The sequence below is a fragment of the Homarus americanus genome, unplaced genomic scaffold, assembly GCF_018991925.1.
Source record: "Homarus americanus isolate GMGI-L3 unplaced genomic scaffold, GMGI_Hamer_2.0 scaffold14532, whole genome shotgun sequence".
Classification (NCBI taxonomy): domain Eukaryota; kingdom Metazoa; phylum Arthropoda; class Malacostraca; order Decapoda; family Nephropidae; genus Homarus; species Homarus americanus.
The window spans coordinates 80,712-94,079 of NW_024713954.1; the positions used below are offsets into that span (position 1 = coordinate 80,712).

At 46.0% G+C, this 13,368-nt stretch overlaps 1 protein-coding gene across 7 annotated transcripts in view; it reads right to left on the reverse strand.

The window, feature by feature from the left end:
- Positions 1–13,368, reverse strand: part of LOC121875198 (rap guanine nucleotide exchange factor 2-like) — a 111,963-nt gene that overhangs the window by 53,130 nt on the left and 45,465 nt on the right. Inside the window, exon 1 of one of the 7 annotated variants that reach the window (XM_042379699.1) lies at positions 11,297–12,275. The exons of the other annotated variants lie outside the window; for them this stretch is intronic. The gene's annotated coding sequence lies outside the window, so the exon portion shown is untranslated. Of the gene's footprint in view, positions 1–11,296; positions 12,276–13,368 lie in introns of those variants that run through there. 7 annotated transcript variants of the gene reach the window in all.

Genomic DNA, 13,368 nt, shown 5'->3' on the forward strand with positions numbered 1-13,368 from the left:
GCAATAGAAAGTGGTCAGGTATGAAAAACACTACTGCCAGGCTTCGCACGGTACCCCTTAATGAAGCCCTGACCTAACACAGCTAACGACAGGTAACCTAAACTTAATAGAAGCACTTAGGTTTCATAAGTTTGTCCTTAAAGGGTTTGCAGCTCCTTGGTAATGGCTTTCATACCTGACTCCCACAAAACTTCATCCAGTAGCGGCGGAAAAAAGTCACTAAGATAGCATATGAGATGACATTCCAATCTCCCAGCAGTGGCACCATCCCTCACCAGGAGCACCCAGGGGAGATTCACAAACGAGTCTTCCCTCTACCTGTTATTTTTAAACCATTTAAATTTTACTCGATGGTCAGGAAGTCAACCCCCGTGCATGTGAAGGACGGGTCAATGTTTCCATGAACACTTAAAATAATACTTAATAAAAATTCACGAAGATAAATAGTGAGGGCGTCATGTGTTGTGCCAGTGAGAGTACAGACGGCGCCGCCAGCCCTCGTTATCACCCTTAACAAAGAGACACCACACTTAAACGGACCCGGATCATAATAACTTACACAGGGTCCTGTTTCATCCCGTGTTAAAAATATGAATTATTCCAATATGTAAAACAGAGATACAACATGATCATGGGCGACACAGCGGTTCCTGGTATAGTTCAATAAACAGGGATGGTTTCTAGATCACTACAAAGGACAACTTCTTTGCGAGAGGAAAAGACCTTGGTACAGTACACAAAGACAACCAACAATAAGCGCCGTTCTCTCAGGCTACAAGACCAGCTCAACCCGGTATACAGCGTTTAGGTTACACAGTATTCCTGCTAAATATTAATTCACTTTTGAGAGGACTAAATTTTCTTCTGAAATAATGCGGTTTGTAAACAGTCACCTACTACATATGACTGACACGATGGCACGAGAACTATGAAGACAAAATCTTTAAATTGAATTGAAACAGTTTATTTAGCCAAAAAAAACACAGATACAGAGTGGATAATAATAACAATATTAACAAGGCTGAGCTAGTTGAGAACCTAAGCTCTCTTGTAGGCACCTGATATATACTATACATTTATCTCAAGGAAGTATTATGTAACTGAGGTGTGAAAAAGGAATATCTAAGAAAGTTATATTAGTAGGGGGGTAACGTACTCACAAGTGCTACAACCAACAGAATTTTGATGACCGGTACTGTTAAGGGTGATTCCCAGATTGAGTGGGAGGTGCTCCTGTCACTCGGTTTTGAGGGTTGCTGGTTTCCACCACAGAGGGTAGACGTGTAGTACTTGAGTTGGCCGGCAGGGGGCGAACTCTCAGGTAATAGCGACAGTGGCTGGTTCCCCCTCAGTGGGGAGGGGGTTCTTGAGGGGCTTGGGGGGGTTGGTACAGCGGGTGGGTGAGTGGGCGGGTGTCTACTTGCCCAACCCCTCACAACAAGGGTTTTACGACTGAACGTTACGCGTTTCCCTTGTTTCCCGACTTCTTTAAACTGGTTCATTTGCTGTAGACGGGCTTTAGTCGTACCTGGGCATAGGTCCTCGTTGACGAAGAGAGTGGTGCCTTTCAGCTTAGTATGTTGATAAAACACTATGTCACAGTCACAGGGGGATGAGAATTTTATGATGTCGCGGGAGGGGTTGGGTTTCCCGACGCGTTGAACACGGTCAAACTTGACTTCAGGAAGTTTAAAATGTTCATTCAGCAGACGTGAAATTTTGCGCTGGGTTGACTCCCTGTTCTCGTGGGCATCTTCGGCGACTCCGGCAAACCTGAGGTTGTTTCGCCGCCCTATGTCATCCACATAATCCACCCGGTCTGGTGTTGTCGTTAGTTCCGTTTTGAGCTTGGAATTCTCCTCACTCAGCTGTTGAACTTGGGTCTTGAGTGTTCGGTTCTTTAAGCAATGAAAGCATGAACGAAGAACACTATCCCGCTTTAATATAACTTGAGTCAATAATAATTAGGGAACATTATAAAGATCCAGCAGGGAAGGATGAGAGAGAGACCGTCTAAATTATTCGTGAAGCGGGTGGGGCCACGAGAGCTCCCGGCCTCTCCTCACCTCACCTGAACTTTGACCTCTCCCGCACCAGTTACAGGTCACCACGCACTACAGCTGCAGGGCCGAGGGAATGGTGGGGGTAGGGAATAACCATCTGGATGGAAGTTATGACAAATGTAAATAACACACGTCATCTAAATAGAATATATGGTTTTAATAAAAATAAGTTCGGCAATATCATTTTTTTGAATCCTACACATGATCGTCAATTTATATTTGTCTTGCAATGAAGTAAAAAAAAAATCTTCTAGTAAACATCTACTCTGTTTGCTTCCTTTATATATCACGACACAAATAAGACGGTAACAATATTTGGTAAACACGGTGATGGCGAGAAGGGGAGAGACGTGACCCAGAATGAAAGAGGAAAATGCGTCACCTAAATACACACCATCCAAGACAACATGACGCCCAACACAGGTTCAAGAAGAAAATATTATCTATATACGAGTAGATTAAAGGGGCGAGTCCAGAGTACAAAAGTTAGCACAATACTGTTTTTGGAGCCTAAGTGAGCGTGTTATAGGAACACAAGATTGGAGGAAACTGCAGCGGCCCTATTGGCCCATACTGGGCAGTCCCATTTACACCCAACCCCTATCGGTCATATATCCGTCCAACCTATTTTTGAAGTTATCCAGCGTGTTCGAGTAAATATTGATGATTGGTAACTTGTTCTACTCATCCACTACTCTATTTCTAAACTAATGTTTACCTATCTTGCGCCTAAATCCAAATTTCATCTAATTTGAAACCATTGCTACGAGCTTTTTCCTGGTTGGATAATTTAAGTACCTTTGTTATATCTCCTTTGTTTAACCCTGATTTCCATTTTTACACACACACACACAGAGGGGTCCCAAAACAGTACTCTGCGACCTGTAACCTTCTGCCCTGACCCTTTAAGAAGGCTTAAGTTGAAGAAAATCGCTGGTGGCAGTGGATATGGACAAGGAGAGGGTGTGGTCTGTTATCTGAAGGCGGTATATGAAGTGATAACTCAGGACTTAAATAGACTGACCGAGACTCCCACTTAACATGGCGGTCGTGTACCAGTTGTTCAGATCGCAGGGCCATGAACTTACTGGAAGGATATCAGAAGCAAGAGTAACAGTAGCAGCAGTTGTTCGTGTGTGCGTGTTTACCTTGTGTTTACCTTGTCTGCCACGCCCACCACCACCACCTCAGAGGCCAGAATGACACGTCATGGATGAATACCAATGAGCTTAAGTAAACACGACGACTACCCCACCCCCCTCAAGTCACCTCCAACATGAGCGACCACGAGTTTGGAGCCACACTGAGCTAAATAATAAAATGGGTACGCCGGGGGTCCGGACAAAACTCCCCAGACAAAAGCCCCCTACGGAAAAAAGCTCAAGGACAAAAACTCCCTCGGACAAAAATACCCAGAAAAAACCCAAGGGCAAATACCGGTAATAATAAAAAAAATATTTAATAATTATTATTTTTCTTTATTACTTACATTTTATGAACACTTCTCTGACATGTAAAATACTATATTTATTATATCATAAGACTGCAATACCTAACCTAACCTATTTTGCACTTCAACTGAGGGGTTTTTCTCCAGGGGTCTTTTTTCCGAGTTTTTTTTTTGTCCGGACCCCAAGAATAACACAGAATACTTATCTCCTATCCGGCTAAAAGACCAGCCTCTAGTTCGTCAGTATCCGCTAATGTGTGTGTGTGTGTGTGTGTGTGTGTGTGTGTGTGTACGTATTTCTGAGTAGTCCCATGTGTGTGGAAAAACATAACAATTACTACCAGCCATATCCGTCACCACCACAACAACTACTACCACCAGCCACACCCACCACCACAACAACTACTACCACTAGCCACACCCACCACCAGTCACACCTACAGACACCCCATCTCACATCTGGTACTCAAACTCCATGGAATTCACTATCCTTGCCTCTAATGTTGCTGTGTATTTTATTAATACTTAGTACCTATAGAACCCCTCAACCTGGATCAAAGGCAAACATGTGGAAAAAGGCACAGGTACACCTCATGTACACCTTCTCATTAGACAGGTACACCACCTCATTAGACAGGTACACCTCCTCATTAGACAGGTACACCTCCTCATTAGACAGGTACACCTCCTCATTAGACAGGTACACCTCCTCATTAGACAGGTACACCACCTCATTAGACAGGTACACCTTCTCATTAGACAGGTACACCTCATGTACACCTTCTCATTAGACAGGTATATCTCCTCATTAGACAGGTTGACGCCGTTGTCATGGCTACCTGGTTCCTTCCCCCTCACTACCTTCTCCTGGGCTTGGCTATGGTAGTCTTCCTGGCCCCCCTCCCTCCTCCCGTACACCCTTCTCCCCCCACCCCTCCCTACATAAACAGACACACGCACGCACAGACGCACACACACACCTTTAGGCCTAATGCTCCTCCCAGTTATTAGAGTGAGAGGTTACAGGTTCTCGAGGGAGGAGGGAGGAGGAGGAGGAGGAGGGAGGAGGAGGAAGGGAAGGGAAGGGAAGGGGAGGGAGGGAAGGGAGGGAGGGAAGGGGTGGGGGAGGGAGGGAGAGGTAAAGGTGAGGGAAGAGTCGTGAGGGAGGGTTTTTCCTTTTCCACTACACTCACCTGTGTGTGCGTGTGTGTGTGTGTGTGTTTTAGCGAGGAGGTTGACACTGTTGATATGACAGTAAACCTTCGATCCACAATAGTATGTTTGTGGTTCAAGTGACAATGCGAGAACTTAAAGGTGTTTTATACAAGAATTTCGTTTACCTCAGACTTGGGAACTGTTGTCAACGTGTGAGAAACAGTGAATGGTTACATCAACACGCATACCTGTACAGTGTAGGCGTGTGAGAGAAGACGATTCAAGAACAAAGAAATAAAATGAAAAGAATCTCTCTCTCTCTCTCTCTCTCTCTCTCTCTCTGATTAGGCAACCCCACGGAACAAGCATCACACCATAATTCTGCACTACACCCTCTCGCTCTCCTCCGTACAACCCTTCCTTCCACACACACACAGACACACCTTAATCTCCCCTCTTCAACCCTCTCTTCTCCCCCTCCGTCCCGCTCACCTCTCCCCTCATTATCCCCTTACTCTTCCCTCCATGAACACAAACCTACCCCCGTCCCCCCCCCATTTCTCTCCCCCCTACTCCTACTCCTCACCTGACATCACCTCCTACCACACCCAATGATGTCCACCTGACTCATCCTCTCCTCTTCACCTAACCAACACCTCTGTGGGTTATATCTATCCTTTCATCGCCTGTTTTCACTTCCCAAGCCCACCATACCTCTGCTGGTGGCCATCATCATCCACCACGCCCACATGACCTTCACCACCCGCCACGCCCACCACCTACGTTAATCAAGCGTATCTGACCATCATTGGCGAGTTTATTAGAGTGGGGCGTGTGTCTGTTACCGGAGTGGACCACGCCCCCATCATCGCTACTCTCACTAACCACGCCCCCATCATCGCTACTCTCACTAACCACGCCCCCATCATCGCTACTCTCACTAACCACGCCCCCATCACTGCTACTTTCACCAACCACGCCCCCATCACTGCTACTTTCACCAACCACGCCCCCATCATCGCTACTCTCACCAACCACGCCCCCATCATACTCTCACTAACCACGCCCCCATCACCGCTACTCTCACCAACCACGCCCCCGTCACCGCAATTCTTACCAACCACACCTCCATCACCGCTACTCTCACCAACCACGCCCCCATCACCGCTTCTTTCACCAACCACGCCATTTCACTACTACATGCCACCTCGACAAACCTGAAAACTCTCTTCCACAGAATTCACAAAGAAATCTGGCTGTATTCATAAGCCTCGTGGGGAAAGCGTAAATGAGACAGACATTTGTGATAGTCGACTTTTCTTCAAATAGGAAGATGTACAAATGGCCAGCAGGGGAGGACAGTGGGTGTTCTACTATCCCCCTCCCCCTTCCTAGTGGCGTGGTGGAGGACAGTTACCCATCCCCACCACTAACAACTGCCTTATGTACGCCCAAACACAGTCAGCCCAGCTTCTACACCTAATAATCTCACTGCCAAATGAAACGAGCAAAAGTTGTGTCCACCACCACCACATGCACCGTGCGGGGAGGAAAGAACGCAGGATTGCCGTCAATTTCCCCCCCGAGCGAGTTGTCCGCGCCAAAGCTTGGGATCGATCCAGATGGAGATGGTAGGGCCACACCCTCACCCCCCGCTGCCTACCCCTCGCTGGAGGCTGGTGGAGGAGGGGCACCGACCCGCGTCAGAGGACAACCTCTCCCAAACCCAGATGTCAACAAAAGTAGCAGCTGATACTTGGAGGACACGGACACGGCACCACACCAGAGGACTAGGGTATAGTATGACAGCTGGGCGTGAATGTACGAGTCGTTTGTGATGTGGCAGCGCGAGCTGAAGAGTCAGAATGGGAGGGGGACGTTGTGCAAACAGTAGCTGAACGTTAAACAACATTAATACTGAAGGGGGAAAACAAGGTGAAGAGGTTATGGTATTTGGAGGGTAGCTGATGGAACACAGTAACATGACTGTGACAGGAGACAGAAGTTAATTAAGGTCACGGTGGAGAGCTGTCCAACACCACACGGGCTGGTGACGTGTGTATGTGTGATGGCTCCTCCTCCAACACTGTCATCGGTGACCCTCAACACTTAATACTTCGCAGTAGCTCTTACAGCTCCCAACCACTAAAACAACAACAAAAATGTAGAGTAAGAGGCAGTTATCAAACATTGAGGTACTACCGCCTGGGAAGATATTGGAAGCATAATGTGTTGTTTAATGGTAGACCCTGCTGCCATATGGCAACACAAAAATTGTGACCAAGTCCCAGGTTGCTGATCTGACTTTCTGTCTCATTTACACACAATTGCAGGGTCTCAATTGTTTCGCTTACTTTGACAACACAACATACTGTACATAAATCGTTTCTCACTATCGATATTTTTTTATGGTAATCGTTATTATTATTATTCTTTTATTTTTTATTAATTTTTATTATTACTATTATTATTATTATTATTATTATTATTATTATTATTATTATTATAATTATATTTTCGCCCCCCAGGCCCCGATGTGGGTCAGTGACCTGTGCTCGGGTGGGCTAATCCCCCCAAAAAAGACTATTTGGTGAATCTAGCAATCCCGTAAATTAAGCATTTTTTAGATAAATAAAAATGTGATTTAAAAGAAAATGTCTAAATTCCCATAAGCTAACAGTTCCTTGTTCAAGATACTGAAATTATCTGTACCCCGAAGTTGTGGTTCAGAGTGAGGGATGATCTGACGGACAACAAACACACTTGGCCAACACCTCATCAGCGCCACTATACACTTATCTGTTCAGGGAAAAGACGATCAAACTTTCCTCTTAAAAACAGCTTTCTTGCGTAATATTTTTCAGGCGAGTATTGGCAATACCATGAACCTGGGAGATTCACGACCTGGAGGTGTCGGAGACGGAACAAGGAGGAGTGAAATACTGATAGTGTAGAGACCCGATGATATTGGAGAAGGGAAACGCTTGATAAAACAAAAGGACAGAACAGTAAAAACCATACGTCTGAAAATATAGTGAGAATCGTTGAGTTAGCCCTTGCCTTCTAAGTCAACCTTCCCACAAGTTATGAGCTGTTGACAAGTTATAATGAAAAGGGTGATGAATACAGGCGAGGGAAGATGCACAGTACTGCCGCATAAATATACAGCTTAAACGTCTGACTGAAAATAGATACCTGTGTGAGCCAGGCTTTAAGGGGGAGCGGCGGGGCGTGAGGTCAAAGGTGAGTCCAGCGAGGAGAGCGCTCAAGGCCACAGCCGGCGCAGGTAGGCATGGAGACCACCTGTAATAATTGATGTCTCGCTCTCCCCTCCCTCCCCCCCTTCCCTTCGTCTTCCAGCGCCCTACTGACAGTGTCAGCACTCCTCTATCCCTCCTGCTGACAATGCCACGACATCCTCCATCCTTCCTGATGGCAATCACACGACCTCCACCATCCCTTCTGCTGACATTGCCAGGACCTCATCCATCCTCCTGAAGGTGCCAGGACCCCCTCCATCCTTCATGTTGACGGTGCCAGGACCTCCTCCATTCTTCATGTTGACAGTGCCAGGACTTCCTCCTGAAGGTGGCAGGACCCCCTCCACCCTTCCTCCTGAAGGTGTCGGGACCCCCTCCATTCTTCATGTTGACAGTGCCAGGACTTCCTCCTGAAGGTGCCAGGACCCCCTCCATCCTTCATGTTGACGGTGCCAGGACCTCCTCCATCTTTCCTGCTGACATTGCCAGACCCTCCTCCCTCCATCCCTCCTGGTAACGGTGCCACGGCATCCCCCATCCTTCCTGCTGACGGTGCCAAGACCCCCTCCATCCCTCCTACTGATGGGACCTGAATCTGCTCCATACTACTGAGTCACGATCACCACAGCCCCTCCACAGCCACCCTATAAGCGAACATAAGGCTCTCCTCTAATGGTGCTACACAAGGACCTCTTCCCGCTGCCTCGACACACAACACCAGCAGCTACTCCACACACTCATCTTTTGTTTGGATGGGGGAGGATATTCAGAGCCAATGAAGAGCGGCAAACTTTAAATCAACACTTAAGAGGGGTTGACAGGGGTAATACACTTATCTAACACAACGAAATTTAAAGATTTAAACGAAATACAACGATCCAAGCGTTAATCGATAGTACTCGCTATGATCAGCTTGTTCAGTCTATTCAAGGAAGAGGTGGTTAATGTGCTGGTTAAGGCATGGGACATCATACAGAGAGATACCCAAAGTTACCCCCATGTAAGTTCAGGGTAAAAACCGCAAATCGGAGATGGAGGTCAAATTCAACTCTTTAACAATGATATTTTAGCACGGAGACTGAACCATGCACTCCAGCTGCTCACCACAAAACCCTCGAGAGCAGCAACACAAAGAATACTGCAGTAAACTAAAAGTAAACAAAACACTGGACTATAGCACCACACATGTCAACAAACAGAACAGGGTAAACTATGAGCAAATAAAACATTAATGACAATGAAAACAAGGATCAGAACAGAGCCATGAGGAACACTGTAGTACGGCATATAACTCTGGAGTACAGGAGTGATAAAACTTGTCATACAGAGCAGCACAACACATACACAACACCATCCTACTGTATCAACACATACAGTACACCAACACCCTACTGTATCAACACATACAACACTACAGTATACCTTCAACACAAAATAAATAAATATCGCCAAATTTATTGTTAAATTTTCGGGTTTTCTAGAGAATGTATCGCGAGAGAACCTGTTGACCTGGGCCTATTTATGACCAACGAAGTCACCCAGGTGATGACGACCCGCCACGACCTGTCGCTCATGTCTTGGTCGTCGAGGCCAGGGTACTGCCTCCAAATTTAGTCACAATCGATTCATTTCCAATTAGCATTAAAGACGCAGGTCCCGCGTCTTACACCTGTCCACAGTCATTTTCACCTGCGGCAGTCTCTCTCTTTTGGGAAATTGTGAAGCGGCAAATTGTTTTAATTTTAATAATAATAATATTAATAATAATAATAAGTATTATTATTAGTAATAGCAGAAGTAGTAGTATACTTAGTTAAATCATCGATATTATTATTATTATTATTATTATTATTATTATTATTATTATTATTATTATTACTGTTGAAATTATTACTAATATAATTACCATCACTCATAATTATTACCATTTTCATTTATTTTTTTATTTATATGTATTAGTTAATAAATATGCCTAGGAAGGTAGTAAGTGAAGGCAGCGACACACACACACACACACACACACACACACACACACACACACACACACACACACGAAGGGCCATCCCCATCCCTGTACTTTTGCGTTAAAATTTTGAGTACGATTAGAGCATCCTGAGGACAATATTTTTGTACTTAAGGCAATTGTATTCAAAGGGTAAAGTTATGGTACTCATAGGATTGAGTTCGTGTACTCAAAATGTTACGTCATCACATTCGAAGGAGTCTATGGTCTAGTTTAATAGACTCAGGGGTTTAAAACTAAGAGAAACTTTCATGATTCTATATATTCCTCCTTCACATACATCCAGAGATGAACTAGCCTGGGTGAGCCCCCGGCCCAGCTCCTCGACGCCCCAGGTGATCCCTCAGGTGTGTATGGCATCCGAGGCCATCAATACAGCGGTGCCAGCGACCGTCTACACGCACCCCACCACCGCACCTCCTCCTCCACTTGGTCTGTCTCCCCTCGTTCACATGCAAGGCCACTCACCCTCCACCCTCATGTCTTATAGCCACCTACTCAAAACTGAAGCGGCTCCATCTGGCTCTAGTAAGGCAGGGACATCCCCTCTCCAGAATGGCACTCAACCTTGGCACCTCTGGGTCAATATGAGAGCCGTCCTCGACCGCTCACCTCGTCACACGCGCGCGCGCGCGAGTACAGAGAGCAAACGTACACAAATACACACGCATGTGCGCGTGCATGAAAACGCATAAATATATAAACACGCGCATGCGCGTTCAAGAACTACACTTACTCCACACGTTGAGCTCTATAAGTCTATCCCTTTAAAAATGTAGACACGTTCACATTTAACAAAACTGACGTTTACTTACAACTTAAACAGGTAACAGGTTGATGACGTCCACTAATATTATAATATTCCCGCTAACTACACTGTGAGGGAGGACGGCACAAGACCCTCACTCAGACGAGCCAGAATAAGGAACTGTCAAGACACACAGTGACTCCTCGCTCACCACACGCCACAATTCACACACTTTTCCTTTCCCCATGACAGAAAAAAAAAACATTCTTAAGCCATCACATTACCTAACAAGAACCTAGCAAATCATGATCACCTGTACATGTCTCAACCGAGATGAACACTTGTCCTTACACCTGGTCCTTTCAACACAACACCTGATGTTAATTATAATTTACCTGTAACTTAACAATCAAAGCAAATAATTTTTTGTTAACTTCGGCATTAGTTTGGAGAAGACAAAGAGTACCAGCATTTGAAAACAACTTTAAAAAATATAGTACAGTGAAAACACGAACCAGCCCGAGATGTAACTAATTAGGGTAGACTGAAGATGTGGGTTCTGGCAGCGTAACATGTTAATCTCAGGCAGGAACGTACCAGATCCTACGTTGAGGCTGACAGTGATCATCCAGGTAAGAGGCGGCATGGTGCGCCAGGGCGTGTCACCAGGTCCTAGCCACGCTGCTCCTCATCTCTCTGTTGCCTCCTAGTAAAGGTGGCTGATGGTCGATAAGCTCTCAATGGGTGTAGCGTTCAGGTGGTGGGGGCGCACATCACACCAGGCCGCTCACTCGCTACTACCACCATTAACACTTGCACTAACGTTAACACCTCACTCAGTATCACCATGAGTGGGTCGGGCATTGCACTCATTACTAATCATTACATCATACATCCTTCCCGTCATGAGAATTAACAACAAATATCTGCGTAGGAGTAGTAGTAGTTTGTGATGGTAATGATTACTGTACAAACACTGGCAGTACCACGTGTTGGCACTAGTTCCGAAAAGACAGACCCGCCACTATTGTTTCTCTTAGACACACCTGCACACGGCAACACAAACTGTTCACACCAGCTTTAACATAAGTTTAATAAATCCACCGCTCTCGACACTACTTGTTACTACGGGCGTTTGTTCATCTTCATTTCAAGACAACTCTCTTAGGCATAATGTTCCCGCCACGAAGAGGATTGTACAGCTTCCCCAAATCACTTAATAATGGTAGTGTTGACATGAGCGAAGTGGGTGGATGGGTTTGTGTGTGTGTGTCGGGCGACATGTGATGGCGACAACCTGGCTGACGGCGAGTGAGCGAGAGCCCGTGTGCACCAGCCCTCCAGTCAACAAGTCACCACTACTCCGCGTACATCAATGGATCAAAATATCGTCCGATATCCAGTTTAATTATTGAGAGTTTTCAAGTAAGTATTCTCTAAATGTTGAACAAAACCAGTACGCTCTTGGCTGGTAAAAGTACACATCCACAAGGGTCTGTAGTAGTAGTAGTAGTAGGTGTGTAAGGGGAGAGTGAGGGCGCTCCACCCTCGCCCCTCCGTGCTAACTTGCTCCAGGCTGCGTACTGCACTCTGCTTGCCTCGTCCCCTAGCTGGCTGCCGCGTGTGTGTATGTGCCAGTAGCTTCGAGGGGAGACTGAAGCAGTGAACTATGAGTAGTCGGGGTGATACCGCTCACTTTTACTTCTCCACCAGCCTAGCGAGGGGAAGGCTAATGTTGTACTCGCTCTCACCATTCACTTTTCTCTTTTCAATTACAGTTGATAACAAACAACTGTGTAAATAAGAAACCGTTCAACAGTGTTAATATTCGCATTAATACTCTCTCTAATCAAGGCAATTTATTCCTCAAGTAATTACAACGGGAGTTGTCGTTTAAGTAGCCTAAGTTCTTCGTGGTCAGCGACATACGAAGCTCGGCCGTCTTGGCGGTAAACTGATCCCTTACACTAGCGACGGGGCTACTACGGTGGTTGCCACGGCCCTACTGCCACATAGGTCGTCCCAACTCCCTCACCCCCTCGCAAGTCTCCCCTCGCCCATCCCCTTCCCGCCTCGCACCCCTACACTCCCCCATGAATTGTTGACTTGTTGACTCGACCCCTCCCTCCAGCTCTCCCTGTCCCCTACAAATAGTGTTGATGTGTGTTGTTCATCCTTCAAACCGCCTCATTATACCCCCAATCCTCCCCTATCAGCTGTAACAGACCGCCTGGCCATGTGGCAAGTTTACGCAAGACACAAAGTGCTAATCTACCTGTAACTCAGTATATTTCCTTTAATAATTTAGCAACTCCCTGGTATGTACGAGCATGTTGCGTTTCTGTCCAGAATTTACATAAATTCAATCTGTGAAGGTTGCAAAGCTGCCTGGAGGCGCACTGCAGCAATATTCTCCCTCTTGTCTCCATTCTCTTTCAAGGCGTACTCTCTACAATTCTCATCTATAACACGGACTCGTTCAATGTACAATCCTCTAGCTGCCATACATTTCCTGTTTCTATATAGGGAAGTACAAATCATTTTATAAACATGATAATCGATACTGTCTCGAGTCACATGCTCTTCTACTTAATTTTTTTCAAGAAGCTCGTTTATTGTGTGTAACGTCTGTTGTGTGGCCGTGACGCCCCGCTGCTGCTGTGAGGAAA